General features: G+C 30.1%; 1 pseudogene; it reads right to left on the reverse strand.

Annotated features, from left to right (window-relative positions):
- Nucleotides 1-17,128, reverse strand: part of LOC141499369 (coiled-coil domain-containing protein 115-like) — a 155,280-nt pseudogene that overhangs the window by 106,526 nt on the left and 31,626 nt on the right.

Genomic DNA, 17,128 nt, shown 5'->3' on the forward strand with positions numbered 1-17,128 from the left:
TACTCCCCTCTCCCCATGACAGCAAGCAACATGTTATTAGCTATACATGCACAATCATGCTAAAGATATTTGCATATTAGTCATGCTGTGAAGGAAAAGTGAGAATGAAAGGGACAAACCAGAAAAAAGAAAAGACAAAAAATGAAAAATAATTTGCTTTGTTCTGCATTCAAACTCCATAGCTCTTTTTATTGTTTTTTTTGCAAGGCAAATGGGGTTAAGTGGCTTGCCCAAGGCCACACAGCTAGATAATTATTAAGTGTCTGAGAGCAGATTTGAACCCAGGTTCTCCTGACTCCAGGGCCAGTGCTTTATCCACTATGCTACTACGTCACCCCCATCCATAGCTCTTTCTATAGATGTGGATGGCCTTTTTCATCACAAAGCCTTTAGAATTGTATTTTGCTGAGGAGAGTCAAGTCTATCATAGTTCATTATCACAATGATTACTATTACTCTGTAGAATGTTTGTCTGAGTCTGCTCACTTTGTAGTTATTAAATTTAATTGTTTTATGTTGTGAAGTTTGCAGTTTGGTTTTGCTCTAGGGGTGTCCTATAAATTCTCGCAGTTGTGATATTTTTTTCCTCAGAAGTTCTAGGCAGTTTTTACAAAGTATTATTTCTTGCATTATGGAGTTCAGATTTCTCATTTTGTTAGTTTCTCCTGGGAGATTTATAATCCATATGTTATTTCTATGTATCATATCTTTGGGAATAATATGCCTTGGTTGGATAGTGAGCAAATATTCTTTAGTGCTACTATTTTTGTCTTTTTGGTCTTCATTTCTGTATATATACACATACCAATTTATGGTTCCCTCTTGTTTCTTTGGTGGGACTTGCCATTGTAGGTTTTAGTTTTTCTATTTTATCTCTAAGTTTTTTTTTCTTATGGTCCATAACTTCTGATCTTATACTTCTCATTTCTCTTTTTGATCACCCAGGAACTGTATTACAGTTTTACCTTCTTTTCATGTCCCATAAATTACTCTTTCTCATCAATGTTTGATTATTTTCCTTTGTTTTATATTGTTTATTCATAGATGCCTAAGCTTGTTTGCTAAATCTGGGACACATGTTTCCTTTTGTTTGTAATGTTTTCTCCTTATATTTATCTGATTGTGTTCAGGGTCTTTAAGGACTTTTTTCTTCTTTCTGAAATCTGGTAATTTTAGTCTTTTCCTCTTACATTCACACATTTTTTTAACTTTTTCAACCTTTTTGATGGTGGTTTCTTTGATGGCAAGGTTTCAAAGTGTTTCAACATTTTTTCACATTAAACAATATGTGATTCCAGAGTCTAATTCTCTATCACAAGTGACTTTTGGGTAGCTAAAATTGCCCCCAGCTAAATGTTGAACTCTTTTCCTCAGTGAAATTCCTTAGTGAAATTTTCAACAAATTCTTACTCCCAATACACACAGTGTCCCATCTTTGTGCCCTATCACACTCCCCTAGTTCTCTGACCCAACACCCATTCAGAGCTTTAGTGTTTTGGCAATATAGTTTTGTCGGCCTTGATACTGGCAGTTCAGAGCTTTGCAACACTTATACTCTAGCCTCTCTGTGAAACATCTATCCATCTATCAATCCCCTCCTTCCCCAAAGCCCCCATCTTTGGCATGTTTTTGTTCTTGAACTGCTGCCATGGTACTGGCTGTCAAGATTCAGTTATAGAGAGAACGAAGAACTGAACATGGGAATGGGTTTTGTTATAAACCCTAATGTCAGGTCCTTGAGTCCACCAGTTATAGGAATTGATTAAACCATTTAACTCCATGTTGACTCAGTTCTGAATGTAGCTCAGCTCTCTTTTTTTATTTATTTTGTGTCTATTCTAAATTCTGTTTTGTGAAAAAAATTATTTAATTTTGGCAAATGTGAGAAAAGCTTATTGCATTGATTAAACAGACTAGGGTGTTCACTGACTTGTTTATGATTCCTATTTTTGATAATAAGTCATATAACTTGGATTATTTCCTGTTATTATTGATTATCCTCCATACCCCTAGGTACACTAATAACTAAAAGGCCTAGAGAACGACTCTGGATGTTGAGTGAATCACTTAAAAGTATTCAGAGGAGAAGGCAAGAAACAGTGTCTCGGAAAAAAAGAATGACTTGGTTATGACAAATAAAGTCCATTTAAGCAATAAAGCAGCATTTTACTGTATAATGCTCTCAGGGCAGAGAAGAAAAAATAGAAAAAAATTGAATATAAAATCTTCAGGCATGGTTTCTTCTACTCTAAAAATATTTGTTTTTCTTCTTATACTGATAACTTTTGTTTCCTATAGAAAAACAATTTCTTTATTAAAAGAGAAATGTCTCCTGCAAATAAGAAAAAATGTTAAAATCATACAGCTGAATGGCATCTTTCCAAGTATACAATTTTCAAGAGAAGTAATCTACACAAAACATACTCTGAAAGGGATTGTATTTCATCTTCTCTTTCTGGAATCTGGAGAACTCATTCATTGTATTTGAACAGAATTTAGCACCCCCTTAATTGTTATTTTTCCTTAAATTATTGTAGTTAAAGTACATATTGCTTTCCTGATTCTTCCTTCTGTGAACACATTAAACATGATATGTCATGATGGAATTTTTCACTGTATTTCTATATTTCCCTTGGTGGGTATCTATGTGTTGTTGTTGTTGTCATTGTTTTTCCCTTATGTTACTATGATAAGAAAATGTTTTTAATACTTTGGGATGTTTTGTCCTCTTTTATTTTTTTAAGACATATTTCCAGGAATGGTATTACTGAATGAAGGAGTTTAACAATTTCATAAATGGGCATGTATGACTACAAATTGTTTTCTCCCAGCTTAGTAATCAGTTCTATTTAATAATTTTTATATGAAAGTATACTGAAAATTATTTCATTATGTTTGTTTAATTCAGATTCTTGCTTGGATAATATTTTTTTCAACTTTTTGATGAGATATATTTGATGTTTACAATTTTCTTTTCTTTTTTTTGCGAGGCAATGGGGTTAAATGACTTGGCCAAAGTCACACAACTAAATAATTGTCTGAAACAGGATTTGAACTCAGGTCCTCCTGACTCTGAGATCAATGCTCTATCTATCCATTGTGCCATCTAGCCACCCAATTACCACTTTCTTCTATAATGTGAGAGCTAATCTTGAACTCATTTTTTTATATTATTTCTAATATGATATTAGAACCTCTTATTCCATCAAATTTATTTGGATATGTTAAATGGTTAGATTAAGTAATTACTTGGTAGTTTGTTCTCATTCTGCATTTGTAGATTTTAATTTTGTTACATCATTATTACATGAGTGTAGTACAGCAACTAAATATTTGACTTATCCAAAATCATTGATGTTTTTCCATATTTCTGTAAAAATGTTTTGTAATGAAAATTATGTATCAGGCATATGTTTTGATAGGTTAATTTAAGATCTTTACATATAATTTTATAGATATTTTGCATGTAGATTAATAATTTAATTTATATTCTTTTCTCCAGGTACATTTTTAATTTTTGACATTTATAACATTGATTTATGTGGATTTCTCTTTTAAAATCCTATTCATTTACTGTACTGTTTTAAGTTAGATTTTTTCTGTAATTACTAGAATTTTTCAAAGTAAATTATCATAATATCTACAGGATAATTTTACTTACTTTTCTGTGATGTTTTATTCCCATTATTTTTTCTTTCCTTGCATCATATCAACAAACGAAGTGAATGGGTTTCATTTCCATAATTATTGGCAAAACTTTCAGTGATTACATTTCAATAAAGGCTAACTCTATTTATAGCTATTCACTTTAGCTAAAATCCATTCTTTGCCCATGATATTTTTAGTTATTTTTTCCATAAAAATGCCATCGTTTTCAAAGGATTATTCAAGCATCTCCTATTATACTCATATATTCTTCGCTACATTGCACTAAACATTTCCTTATATTATTTCTGGAATAAATCCAACTTGATCCTAAGGAATAGTTTTGATATATGGCTAATCTGTATCAAACTGATAATTTTATCTTTGTAATGTCTTCATTTTTCAATTTACCATTTTTATCTTCACCTATGTAGCAATAAAGGGGGGGGAATGAAGGGATAAAACAATTTGCTCAAATCAATCAACACGTCTGTATCTAATGTTATGTATGCTATTTTACAACTCTTGTCCAAAATTCTTGGAAAAAAGGGAAGAAATTCACATTTTAATTATTCTCTGAATAGGTCTTTATAATTAGGGCATTATTATTTTTTTTTAAATTTACAGGATATGAGATTGAAAACACAGAAGTATTCTGATTTATAAGTCCCTTGTTATCAATGATTATGAGTGATCTTGCATAAGACTAAAAAATTTGCAATACTTTTAAGAACTGCTTCATTGCAACCTCATTTCAAATATCTACTGAGAAACAGTTTTGGCTTGGCATATTTATATTAAATTCCTTTAAGTCTTGTAAATTATAACTTAATTGATATTTGATGCAAAAATTCAAAAAGTTTATCTTTTTAACTTTAACTCCATTGATTTTATTTACTAATATTTGAAATGATACATTTTAATTTTAAAATTAATATCTTATATTTTCTTAAAGAGTTATTCTCTTGTCATAACTATAAAAGGAGTTAAACTGGATTTCTTATTCTTTAATCATGTGATATGCTAAATTAATTTTACATATCCATTTTAGCTTATTGTGGCATATGGTATTTTGTTAGTTCTTTCTTTAAAATATTATTTCAAAATTAGTTAATGATATTTTCTCTTAACATATCTATCATCCATTTTTTGGCTTGTCTTTTCAAGTGTTTGGTGCAGTACATTATTTCTAACTTATTGTTAATGATCATTTGTAAAATAAATATCAAATTTTAAGTTTTAAATATAAAATTCAATATGAATCCTTCTGTAAAGTAATAGAGATCTAGCAATTTAATTAACTTTTAAAACGGGTTCAAAGTACATAAATGAAATAATGATTTTTTTATTCTTTTCTGCCTTTAAGTAAAGTGTGGCTTCTCTTTAAATATGTTTATAGATAAAGTGTTGACATAGATAATAGATTTATAGTTTGTCAATGAAATTCTTTAATACGACCATGAAGTTTCTTGGTTAAGCTAATGATAAGATTTTCTTCTGATGTGTCATTCAAACTCTATAAATCTTAGTTTTTTTCCTGTTTCTAATAATTCCTGATATTTTCACACTATTATTTACACCAGTATTGCAGAGATTTCTCCCTTAGGTTGATTTCCAGATTCTCCTCATGCAGTGGTCCTGTCAAGGTTCTCATTGTTGTTGATTTTTTCCTTTATTTAGTTTTATTTTTGTACTCCTAATCTAAAATTAAATTTTAAACTATATGATTTTATGGGGAAAGTTTTTAGATAGAATTCTAATTTCTCTATCCTGAATTACAAAAGTCTAATTCAATTGTATTGGGTTCATGGAACTAAGTTTGCATTATCTAGGAAAATTTTAAAATATAAATGACTCTGTAAACATTTGTTAAATTTTGGGTAGCTGCCACCAGATGGAGTGGTATCTTTTCTGGATAGCTAGAGAGGTAATTTATAGATTATTTTCAAAGGCTAAAGAGTGAGAGATTAGAGACGAATATTCAAATGAATCATTTTTGTTTTTTCTGAATAAAATAAATTCTATCATAAAAAAAAGAATTTCATTGGCAAACTATAAATTTATTATCTATATCAACACTTTATCTATAAACATTAAAATTTAATATGCATTGAAATGCCAAGAAGTGAATCACAACAGTATATCTGAAAAAATATTAATACAAAAAATGATGAGGTTAAAATTTCCAAACAAAATGTTAAGATTTATATGTAATTATTTGTATTTAAATTGCATTTTCAGAAATAAAATATAGTACAATTATTAAGTAATATTACATCATTTGATGCAATTGATGTGATTCTGCAGACTATGCCTGGGGTTGAACTTCTTCTTTGCTTGAAATTTTTGTAGATGCACAACCAACTTCCATAATGATGAATTTGAAATTTTCATCATTAAAGGAGACAAAACAACAAACATTGACGTTTTAAAACAAAACTTTAAAATGTTGATTGAACATCAAAATAGAAATCTTTCCCAAAATCAAATAAAGAGATTTTAAAAAGCAAAGAAAATTTAATTAATATAAATAAATTTTTGCATAGTTATAAGTTTGCATTTACATATATTTGTGTATATATAATATAGATATGTGTGTATATATGTACATATGTATATATACATATAATTCATACATATATACACTTTTTCCCATAATGATTCCTTCAGTAATATCTAAAATATATTATATCAATACCATTAAAAACATTTGGTGAAGAATTTCAGTGCATCCAAAGTGGATTACTTTAGAGATAGAGCCAGAAAAGATCATAGTACTTTATGAATCAAGAACCAAAAGTAGAGAAAAGTTTAGTGACTTGATCCATACCCACAAGCAGTAATAGTCATTTGCAGCTGAGTCTGACTCTTTGTGACCTCATTTGGGGTTTTCTTGGCAAAGTTATAGGAATGACTTGTCATTTCCTTCTTCAGTTCCTTTTATAGCTGTGAAAACTTCCTTATTTCATGCAAGTCTTTTCATATTTTTTTCAGATCATCAACCCAATATTTGTTAACGAACAAGGAGTCATTTTGATGATTACTGCTTTACAATATGGTTTGAAACCTGGTACCAGTAGGCCCCCTTTCTTTCCAATTTTTCATCATTTCCTTGAGATATTGTTATTTTCTTTAAATTCTTCTAGATGGATGTTATTTATATAAATACAAATATCCCCATATATATGCACATTGTAATTCTATGGAGTTTCATATGACACTGAAAAAATAAATTAATTTAGCTAGTATTTTCCTTTTTTATAGCAATGGCCCAACTTACCTATGAACAATTAATTTCCCTTTCTTTACATGTATTTTTATGTGAAAAGCATTTTATAGCTGTATTGCTATATTTCCTGTGTTTGCTTGACACTCAAGTATTTTATAAATTCTTTAGTAGCTTTAAATTGAATTTTCTTTCTTCTTCTGTTGTTGTTGACATAAACAAAAATCTTAATACAAAAAATTAATAAGGATAAAATTTCAAAATAAAATCATATGGTTTATATGTAATTATTTGTATTTAAATTATATTTAAATTATGGTGTCTGAATTTATTTTAAATATTGAAACTTAAAGGTTATTTATTCTTTAAATAAATGAAAAATTCCTTAAAGTAGAAAAATTCTTTAAGAAAAACAATATTTTTTTGCAAAAGAATCAATGCTCTTTCATCATTATCTATGCTTATTCCATCAAATTGTTTTTTCATAACTTTTTCTCCAGTGAACTCAGTGAACTTTTTCTCTCAGTGAACATTTATCATGGTATCTAAAATTGTAGTGTTAATAATAATAATTGCTCTACTCCTAATCTTAGTTCAGCCCCATTAAATGTGATGTTTTTTTTCTGGTTAAAATAGATACTATTTATCAAATTAGTCCATTGTTTTCTGATTTTCTTATGAATAAGTTTAATATTTAATATTCATCTGTGGTTATAATGATATATATGTGGTTATAATGATATAATGATATATGATATATATTATATATATATATGTATATGTGTATATATATTATATATTATATATTATGTATTATCTATTATTTATTATATATTATATATGTATGATATATATATATATTAATGATTCATATAATATGTCATATAATATATCAATATATAATATAATATAATATATATATATAATTTGTGGTTATAATGATATTATATATATATATATAATGATATATTTTTATATAATGATATATTTTTATCATTAGGAATGTCAGTTATTTTATAAATTTCCTAATATTGAATTAACTCTGCATTTATGATATAAATCCAAACTGATCATAGTGAAAATGTTAAATATTGCTATAGACCTCTAGCTACTATTTTATTTTTAAACTTTGCATTAAGGATATAAGTATGCAACTCTATTTTAATTCCCACTGATAGAGCTATCAAGACAGAATGAATTTCTAACAGATTTTTTCTATCTTTAAATAAAATTTGAGTGGAATTATTTTTTAAAATATTAAAAATATTCACTTGTAGATTCCACCTCCTCCTGATTCCTTTGTCATTCTTTCTCTCTTCTCCCCACCTTTGGAGTTAATATATTTTAGGATTTATTTTTAGTGATATAGACATTTGATATTGCTATTTTTATTATATTTAACAAGGAATTTCACAATTGCAAATAGTATTTCATTTTGTGTTGATTGCAAGATTTTGTTTTTATGATCAGGATATCTTCTACTAATTTTCTTTATTTCAAAAATTTTGTTTATTAATATTTTTCACTTTTAATAATTGTATTTTGTTTGTCCTCTAATTAAAAATATAATGCATGGTTTACCCATTTGGTTATCTATATAAAAGTTTTTAGTTACATTAGTTGTTTTCTAAAATTTGTTTTGGTAATGTCAATTTTAAATAAATTAGAGTATAAAAGTTTCGCTTTTAAAAAAATATCGAGTTGTTATTTCCCTTCTTAATTAATGAAATTCTTAAGAAAATTTAAAAGAAACCAAGGACTTCATTAATGCATCAAACAAATATTATTTATAATTTTATCTGACTCTTTCTTTGCAAATCTTAAAATTTACTCAATTTATTTTTAATTATTCAGTTGTTAAACTTTTATTGAACAAAGATTTTTTGAATCATATTCTTTAATATTATGCATCTATTATTTTGGCTACATTTATTTGTGAGGAATTTATGCACTAATGCATGTTAAATTTTTATAAAGGTGCCAAATGAAATAATGTATATTCCTTTCCATTTCCACTTAGTAATCTCTAAAATATTTTATATATGATTATTTAAAAATTTTATTCATTTCATTTTCCACCACTTTATACAAGTCTTTCCAAGATTTTCTGAAATCTGTCAGTCTATCATTTCTTATTGCACAATAATATTCCATTGCATTGACATTATGCAGCTTGCTCAGACTTTCCCCAATTGACTAGTATCTCCACAATTGACAATATTTTGACTCCATAAAAGGATCTGCTATTTTTTTTAACATACAGGCACTTTTATTTTTTTTTTATGAACTCCTTGAGATATAAACTTTGCAGTAGTATTGGCTATAATGTTCCTTGAATTTAATTTATTTTGGTGCCTCTTGCAATTCCTATTGTGCTCTCTGGTTCGAGCACATCAGGGCAGTTGTCTTTGTTTATTTCTTAAAAGATATAGCCAGGATCTTCCATTTGATCAGAGTTTTCAGGTGGTCTGATGAATCTGATATTATCTTTTCTGGATCTATTTTTTTTAATTTTTTTTCCAATGAGCCATTTTAAATTTACTTCCATATTTGAAATTTTTTTGAATTTGTTTAATAGCTTCTTGATATTTCATAAAGTCATTATATTCCACTTGCTCAATTCTAACATTTTTTAGGATTTTTGCAAGGCAATGGGGTTAAGTGACTTACTCAAGGTCATATAGCTAGGTAATTAGTAAGTGTCTGAGCCTGGATTTGAACTTAGGACCTCCTGACTCCAGGGCTGGTGCTCTATTCACTGCACCACCTAGCTGCCCCCAATTCTAACTTTTAATGTAATTTCCTCAAGTAGCTTTTGTACTTTCTTTTACATTTGGCAAATTGAACTCTTTAAGGAATTGTTTTCCTCTTTGGATATTTATATTTTGTTTTCTATTTTGTCTATCCTATTTTTTAAATGGTTTCTAACCTATTGAGTCTTTTTTTTATAATTCTCTTGCATCACTCTCATTTGATTCCCCATTTTTCCTAAATATCTCTTATATTATTTTTAAACTCCATTTTGAGCTCTTCCAAAATTTCTTTATTGGAATTTAGGTCACTTCCCATTTTTCTTTGTGGTTTTGCTCATGAGTCTTTGGAAATTATTGTCCTCTTCTGGGCTCATGTCTTGGTATTCCTTGTCAACATAATAATTCTTTATGTTCATAATTTTTGTTGCTGTTGTTTTTGATCATTTTTATTTTTTTAAATCTTTCTCTTTTTTAAATTTTGGCTCTGCTGCCAGTGTGGTAGGATACTATATCTGTCCGTCTTTGCTAGTGGCTACATGGCCTAGCTGTTTGCCTGGTGTTACATTGATGTTGTACTGAAGCCTCTGGGGGAACCTTATGTCTTGTGCTATGTTGAGGAGTTGGGGGGAGAGGGTTTCCTGGTGCTGCTGGAGGCAGTATGGGCTTGTCAATTTTTTGGGTGCTGAGATAGCTCCTACTGGTGGTGTCTAGCATGATCTGATTTTTGTGGAGGGTTTTGGGAATTTCCTTGAGTTGAGACAACATTGAAGTTCACATAGGCTGCCTGTTTGTCTATGGATGTGCTTAAGCATTTGAAGAATACCTATTTGTCAGGGTTATATTGAAATACCTTATTATTCTTGGAACTGAAGTCTACTGGTTCCTCTGGCTATGCTACAGTACATGGGAATCCTGGTGTTGATTGCCTGATCCACTACACTAGGGTCCCAGTTTTCTTGTTGGTTTTCTGAGATGGGACTTGCTGTTGGCTTGCTGTGACACTTCCTGTAGGGGATGGTTCCCCCTTACTCCCTTTTTACCAGAATGAGAGAATACTTTTCTGTGGTCCTTCTGGGTTTCTTGGGCTAGAAGAGTGTGTCATCCTACCTTTTTATAGTTTTGCTGATCCAGTATTTGTGTTGGAATGCTATTTTACCATTGTTTGGAGGCAAATATGGGAGACGTTACAGTGACTTATTGATTACTCTGCCATCTTGACTCCTGGAAGTGAGAACTCCCCTTCCCTTCTTTTAAAACTATTTCAGGGGGTGGCTAGATGGCATAGTGGATAAAGCACCGACCCTGGAGTCAGGAGTACCTGGGTTCAAATCCAGTCTCAGACACTTAATAATTACCTAGCTGTGTGGCCTTGGGCAAGCCACTTAATCCTGTTTGCCTTGCAAAAACCTAAAAAAGAAAAAAAGAAAAACTATTTCATAATTCATCATCCTTTTTATAGAATTTTGCTTAGGAATAATTTCTCATTAATATGCCTCTTTTTTTAAATATGCCACTTCTTTTCTTTTCCTCATTTTTCCCCATTCAGTAAAATCTATTTTTGTACCCAACTGAATGAAATGGTCAGTGTGTGTGCTTGTATGTGTGTATGTATGTGTGTGTGTGTTTTTGAATGTGCTGTCTCATTTGAATAGTTCAGATGAAAATGAGGTTCAACTATTGAAGCTTGGAACAACACAAATATAGACTACTCCTGTTTGAAATTCTAGTAGACTCTTCTTGGAATTAGTAGCCATCAGCCTACTAGAAGGTTCTGCTATTTCAATGTCATGGAAATGCAGACTTCTCTTTGTTCTGAGTTTTCTCATCTAGTTATTCTGCTGTAGACTTCAGTTTGATCTGATTGACATCATTACAGTCCTGGAGTCACAGTCACACAACCCACAGCCATTGCATGCTTCTATATTTGTTCTTTTCCTAGCATGGGTCAGTGAGCAAAATAAGTGACAAGTTCTCTCCCTGGATGGAGATCTTTGTGCCAGATCCAGGACTTATTTTTGATCTGGTTCTCAGTCACAGCTAGGTCTTTGTTCAATTACTTCAATGTAATGCTCAGTGACCCATTCTGGTTAGATTCCATCAAAGGTAAACATATCTCCTCATGATAATTTATTGTGATGTTTTTCCTTGGTTTTCCTAGTCAGAATTTTGTCTAGTACATTTTTCGATCTTGTAGAGTCATTGTGGGGACAACTTGGTTGCATTTCTTTTTACTGCTCCAACATCTCCCTTAGACTCTCCAACTGATTTTTTGATAAGTACCTGAAAAACTCATAGCATTGTAAAAAGTGTTATTCTGTAAGCCTTCCAATAGCATGGTATAGTGGGGGAAAAACATTGGATTTAGAATTAAAAGACTAAATCATGAGATGATTATGGGCCTAAACTTTAGTGAAAGGTTATGTTAATGTACCTGGGCTTCAATTTCCTTTTCTCAAATTATTATAATTAATGTTTTAAGGGTTCCCTAGGTCTATAGTCACTTGAAGAGTCATAATCATGGATATTTCAAAGGTTCAATGAGACTGGAGACAGCATTTTCCCCTCCACCATCAAGTTTCTTCCTAAAAATGTCCCCTGATGGGTAAGCATAAATGTAAATGACTTTCTATCATAAACTTATAGGTAGACTCCCTTAATTTATTACTGTGAACTCTGAAAAGGAAGATGAACTTTGACCACTTAATGGTGCTTAGCTTTCAAATAGGGAAGTGCAAATAGGTAACAAATCTTTCCCATTTCTCAGGTAACAATAGATATTACATTATCACATGAAAGATCTGAAAAAAGCTTGTGACTGAGCTAAGGATCTAGATTTACTAGAAGGGGAACATAAGGTTGTTGGAGTTTTTGTCTTTGTGTTTGGCAGGCTTGATGATAGAATATAAGGTCCAAGACTCAGAATCAAGACAAGATGAGTTCATATCCTACTACTGGCATTTCCTAGCTATGTGATCTTGGACAAGTCATTTAACTTTTCTCCAGTCTCAGTTTCTGTAATGTAAAATGCAGATTTGATAGTCTCTAAATTCTCTTAAGCTATGATTCTGATACTTGCTTTCATCATCTTGTTGACAAACTTTGGGGGCACTAGGAAGCTGGGACTTTGTTTCTGCTCTTCTATCTGGACTCAAAAATAAGAACTTGGCAAGTTTGCCCTCAATTTTTCTTTCTTTTCTTTGGACTCCTAAGGAAGAAAAATTTAGGTCATTAGGCTTATACTTTTATTCTCTTTACTACTTTAAATCCAAATAATTGAGTACTTCCCTCCTGTTCTTGAATGTTCTTTTGTATTTTGCACTGATCTGGAGTTGAGTTATGTAGTAGGGGAAATAGTAGAGAAGGTCTAATTTTGTAGTTCTGTTTCTCTAGGTCTTTTTCTTTCATTTGTCTCTATCTCTATCTCTGCTTCTCTTCTCCTATACCCTTTTCCTACTAATCCAGTGTCATCTGTCTAAAATAAATAATTTTGTGATATCTAGTAATATTATTAAGGATTTGTTTATTATATTGAACTCATTTTTGGTAGATGTGTATGATATTGAGCTAAGAAATGCTGTATTAAAACATTCCAGCCTTACTTGCACCTTTTAGAACCACATTTCTTTAAAATATCAGTTCAGATGCTATGTTCTATATGAGAAAAACCTTGATCTCTCTGCCTCTCTTGTCAAATTTGTCTTCTATGTGTATGTAAAAACATTTTATCCATATTTTTTATGACTGGGTATAATGTAAGCTTATTAAAGATATGAATTGTCTTTTTTCCCCTTTGTTCTCCTTTATCCAACAAATAATGCATGCCTAATGTTTACTTGCAGATTGATCCCTGTACTAATTCTCCTGTAATCCGTATTCCCAAATTACCCATTAAATAGCTTGTTTTCTCTAAAGTAAATCTGTATAGATTTTCTTAGGTTAGCTTTCCTGCCATCATTAGGTTAAGACTAACATATTGCATGAGTGAGGGCAACCCAACATATTTATGGTTACTTGACATGAAATAGTTGATTAAATTAGCAGTTGTGGCCCTAGTCTGTAGGAGGCTCATTAACAGTGCTCTGCCCAACTTGCAGGAATGTCATGAGGATTAAATGAGCTAAGGTATTAAAAGCATTGTACAGACATCAGCCAATATTTTTATTAATAGTGTCAGAGGCCCTTTTGCAGTACAAAATTTCTTCACAGTAATTATAGGAAAGCTTTGATGGCAGAAGGCCTTACTTGGTTGTTCCAGCTTTTAGAACACCCACATTTAGGGGATTTCTGTCTCTTCCTTAAAAAGCCTCTATTTTCTGACTAACTCAAAAATTCAAAAGAAATAAAAAAGTTGTCATTCAACTAATACTTCAGTTAAGACTACTTCTCCCTGTATCTGATAAGCACCTGGAGTTTGAAGTATTTAAGAGTATATCTTTTTTCTGTGTAGCCTACTCCTTAGTCTTCCTGTCACTTATAATTGACTCTAATTTATGAAAACTGCTTCCTTGGCTTTTTTCCCTACAAATATGTAAATTCATTACACATATTTATATGTTATATTTGCTAATGAAAATAAGATATGTAATGTAAAATTATTATCTCACTTCAAAAAAGAAGTTTGACTTAAAATTTTTCATTAGTACTTTTCAAAGGTAGACATTATTTAGTTAAATCAAATACCTTTGTCATTTCTCGTAACCTTTGCCCTTTCTATCCTGCACAAATGAATGAATCATATATTAACCACTAATTCTGTGCCTGATAATGTGCTTGCTAGTTGAAAGGTATATGTAGACAAACCAAAACTAATCAGTCCTCAATCTATTTGGGGAAAGAATGCTTATACAAACACACTTATATAGAATACATACTCACAAAGAAGCTAAAAGTGACTTAAATTAGCAATTTTTAATCAGCTATACTATTTTTTGAAATATATATTGAATCATAAAATGGAATACTAGAATGATGATGATGAGGATGATGATGATGATGCTAATAATACATGTAACACTAGGTTTCATAGACACTGAGAAGGAAGTGTGGAGTTTAAATGAAATTGAAAGTGTTGTGAGAAAAGAATCAGATCCAAAAGCAACAAAGAAAATAATAGAGATAACAAAATGACATAATAAATGAGACAACTTTTAAAAATTGAAGATAATAAGCTATGATCTTCATTTAAACTCCTCAGTTGCTTCTCTGTATATGGATGGTATTTTCCATCACAAGTGCCTTAAATATAATAGAGTGTTTTGAGGAAATGAAGACAAAAAAATAAAATATTATATGTCCATGACCATATTGCATTAAGTGTCTCCTTTTGATTTATAATTAAGAAAAAGTGATATTTTTGTATTCAGCTTAAATATACAACAGTTCTATCATTCTACTTTTTTTTGCATGTAAGCTCAATATTGCTTGTAATTGGCTTTCAAATTTTATCACACCTGTATTGAACCTAAATGTGGATGAAACACTTAACTTTATTTGGTTTATTTTATTTTTCCTACAATTCCCTAGTCAAATGTTATTATTTGGCAGTTTGAACAACTTTGCAAAACTCTTATGAAATACTAGAATTGTCTCCTCCCCAAACATTAAATAGTTAATAAAAGTCCTAAAACATGCAAAATTCACCATATCTTTGAGGTCTTAAATAATATTTTATTTTTGGATATTAGAAAAGACTGCTTATACCTTGATTAGTCCTCATCCATTTTGGAGTGGTGTCTATGAAACTTACTGCTGCATGCATTATATTCATCATTATCATTATCATCATTCTAGTATTTCAATTCATGATTCAATACATATTTCAAAAAATATTGCAGTTGATTAAAAATTAAGTCCCTTTAAGTCTATTGGTGAGTATGTATTCTGTATAAGTTTATTTGTTTGGGCATTATCTTTCCCCAAATAGAATAAGAACTGGGTAATTTTTGTTTGTCTACATACACCTTTCACCTAGCAAGCCCATTATCAGAAACTGATGAATAAGTAAACAGATGACTATATTTAAATTCATATGGGAAATAATGGGGTAAATTATTATGACACAAGGGACTGTCTCTCACAGTTATATGCATAGATAAACATCAAGATGGATGATAAAAGTATCATCCAATGATTACTTGAAGAAAACAAATTCCTATTTCCTAATTTATCAAAAAATTATAAAAGAAATTTTTTATCTTGCAATTGGATAAAAAAACTAATATAACTTCAATTATTTTTCTATAATATGCAAAAATATGGAATTTTGGCAAGTGTAATTGAGGAGAGTAGGATTTATAGTTCTGTTCTTATGTTTAAATCTCAACTGTAATAGGTACTATTGGTGTGTCAAGTAACTTCACCTTCCTGCATCTCTGATGTCTCAATAATAAAAATAGACTACATTCAATGGCCCTTGACATCACTTCCACATCTAGTTTTGATACAGTAATCTAAAAAAAACTTGGAAAAATGAATATATGATGACATATCTGGAATTAAATGTAATTATCTTAATAATCTGTTTCTTTTCTCTTCAACTTAATGAATTGTTGAAAAGATCCTACACTAACATACTGAAGCACAACAAATAAGAAATGTATTTATTTAAAGTGAAAAAATAAATACAATGAATACAGAATCATTGAAAATTTTTTTCCAACATATTGAATCTTGAGAAAATCCAATATTAGAAGAAAAGGAATTAATTTTACTTAACAGTTATATTGGCATTTCTCTTTTTTTTAAGTTGGCTCACTATAGATGTCCCTTGAATTAACATTAAGTATATTGCTGCAATTCACATTTTAAACTTACTAATAGCAGCAATAATTCCTGGACCAATTATGAGTCAACTTTCTTCTTTTCTCTATGAAATTATTTTAAAAGATGGTATTTTAGTAAAGAAATGTAAAATTCATGCTTGTCTAAAGTAAGATTGGAAGCATGATTTATTTTTTGTAAGAAAGGTTTGTAAATGATAAAATACCTGCTAATCTCAAAATGTATTTTAAATTTTTGTTTAGATTAACAGGGCGGCTAGGTGGTACAGTGGATAAAGCACCAGCCCTGGAGTCAGGAGTACCTGAGTTCAAATCCGGCCTCAGACACTTAATAATTACCTAACTATGTGGCCTTGGGCAAGCAACCTAACTCCATTGCCTTGCAAAAAAAAAACATAAAAAAGAATTTTAAATGTTAAGATTTAAAAGCATTCCTATGATAAAGTTTACTTTGAATTTTGGAACCTTCTCAGGTCAGATATTAAAAGATGTTAGTCTTTTTCAAAAATTACAAATACTAAATAGTTTTCTTGAAGGAATAGTAATAAATGTTTGTACTGTAGATACAGTGCTTAAAATGATTCTCATAATATCATGAAATTTTCAAAATAGGAAAACCTTTAATAGCAATTTAGTAACCCTTAAATTTTAGTAAGACATTCTACAGAGTTTATATTCATGTGAGGAAGACTACATGTAGTAGGAGATTTAAGCTGAAAGTTAGA

The sequence above is a fragment of the Macrotis lagotis genome, chromosome X (genome assembly GCF_037893015.1).
Source record: "Macrotis lagotis isolate mMagLag1 chromosome X, bilby.v1.9.chrom.fasta, whole genome shotgun sequence".
Classification (NCBI taxonomy): domain Eukaryota; kingdom Metazoa; phylum Chordata; class Mammalia; order Peramelemorphia; family Peramelidae; genus Macrotis; species Macrotis lagotis.